Below are 2,307 nucleotides of genomic sequence, written 5' to 3' on the forward strand. Positions count from 1 at the left end.
CCAAGCTAAACCTCGACCATCCAAGCCTTGTTATGTAATTTGTGAGCTATGTTACGATGAAGGCCACACCACTTGAAGAGTGTTCATACTACACGGATACTAATGCGAGGCATGTAGTATCAACTCTTTAGGAAGAAATAACCGGTTCAATCGAGGGGCGGAATTATTGGAAGCCACAAAATACAAATCGGAGGAATTTTCCTCGAGGGATTTCAGAATCGATCAAATCGGTTCGAGAATAACCGATGCTCCGGTTCCAAAACCGCCCGGCAACCATACAAAATCAACGGTCATACGGAACCGGCAATACCAAGCCAACACAAAAACGAGAGTTAGTACCGGATCTTATGAGTGGATATATTGCCCTACGCCTCGGTCGAGCAAAGCGGTTATCCCACATCCGGAAGAAGCTATCACCACCATTGTCAATGAAATGAAACGGACAAATCAAAGAACCCGAAGTTGGAGAATAACTTTAGTGTCATTCAAGGCGGATAGGGCAAATCGTGCAGCGAGAGATCAAAAGGAACATTACCAAGCCAGCCGGAGCCAAATCCGAAAGGAAGAGGTGTCCTGCAAGTAGATAACCTGGAGATTACTCATGAACAAGTTAATGTTGTCACCACTTTGAGGTCAGGAAAGAAAGTTGATAGCAAGATTGTCTATGAACCAGGAAAAGATTCTGTGGAGCCTAAGGTAACTTATGTCCCCACCATCCCACCCACTTCTAACATTCTAGATATATCTAGTGTTGTGCCACCCACTGAAGTAACTGTTAAGAGAGAAGCTGAAGGAACTACTGTGAAAGTAAGTAAGAAGAAACCATCACGAGTGACTCCACCTGTCACTCCACTATTTGTTACCAAACCAACCGAAAAGAAGAGAACCAATATTGAAAAATCCGCCCGAGACCGTTTCCTTGAAACTAGTGAATACCGAGAAAAAGATGACCCGGTCTGAGGAGATTTGCGATGTATTTCCAGAATTCTGATTAATATCCCATTTCTAACTGCCATCAAACAAGTTCCCTTATATGCCAAATTCTGAAAAGATCTAGTAAAGAAGAAGACCAACATTCGAAAGAAGCTTTTATCACTCAAAGATGTTCATCGTACCAGCGAGAATCTATCGGTTGTGGCAAAGATCCCGGAAATCAACCGTTACATGCAGAATGGAGATTCTTTGGAGGAACAAGCTTTATTAGATTTGGGTGCCGGTGTGAATCTTCTACCATATTTTGTCTATGAAAGTTGGGCTTGAAGGATCTAAAACCGATGATGTTACTTTTGGTTGGCGATAGATCAATGAAGATACCTAGAGGAATCATTGAAGATGTCATAGTCGAGATCGAAGATTTCTATTATCCGGTTGATTTCTTAGTACTTTCGACCGCGAAACCTACATCGGGTAGGCAAATACCAATCATTCTAGGCGAGACCATTCTTGGCCACTGCAAATGCACTCATCAATCAGCTGTCGAAAACGGTAATATGGCGTTATCTTTTGGTAATATGAAAGTCGAGACCAATGTTTTCCATATGTTCTGACAACCCACGGGGAGGTATGTCGTGAGCGAGGTATGCATGATTGAAGCGTTAGCACGGGATTATCTGCCTCATTCATATCCTGGCGACGAAGTTATTGAAAAGCTCGACGGGACTCAAATTGTGAGAACTTAGTGTTGAGTCGATCAATGCAATTTTGGATTCATCACCGTCATGGATGACATCAAATTCAAAGAAAAGCTTGAATCGCCTATGCTTGATGGATCACCTAAAGAGCTTAGAAGGAGCCACCTAAGCTAGAATTGAAGCCTTTACCGCCTACACTCCAAGTATGTTTTCTTAGGAGATTTGGGAACCTACCCATGAGTCATTGCATCAGATTTGATCGGAGCAAGAATCGAGGTTAGTAGCACTTTTAAAAGGAACACAAGTCGGCTATAGGTTGGACAATTGATGATATCAAGGGGATCAGCCCTATGATAGTTCAACATAGGATTCATCCGGAAGAGAATTCCAAGACTTCTAAGCAACCACGAGGAGGAGGCTTAATCCGAAATGAAGGAAGTAGTTCGAGAGAGGGGCGTCAAACTCCTTGATGCCCGGCATTATCTACCCTATTTACGATAGTCAATGGGTTAGTCCAGTTCAAGATGTGCGAAGAAGTCCGGAACCATAGTTATCGAGAATGAGAACAATGAGTTGATTCCAACCGGGATTCGACCGATGGAGAGTTTGCATCGATTGAGGAAGTTGAGCAGTAGCGTCGAGGAAATATCATTTTCCATTGCCTTTCATCGATCAT

This window comes from Coptis chinensis, chromosome 8 (genome assembly GCF_015680905.1).
Source record: "Coptis chinensis isolate HL-2020 chromosome 8, ASM1568090v1, whole genome shotgun sequence".
Classification (NCBI taxonomy): domain Eukaryota; kingdom Viridiplantae; phylum Streptophyta; class Magnoliopsida; order Ranunculales; family Ranunculaceae; genus Coptis; species Coptis chinensis.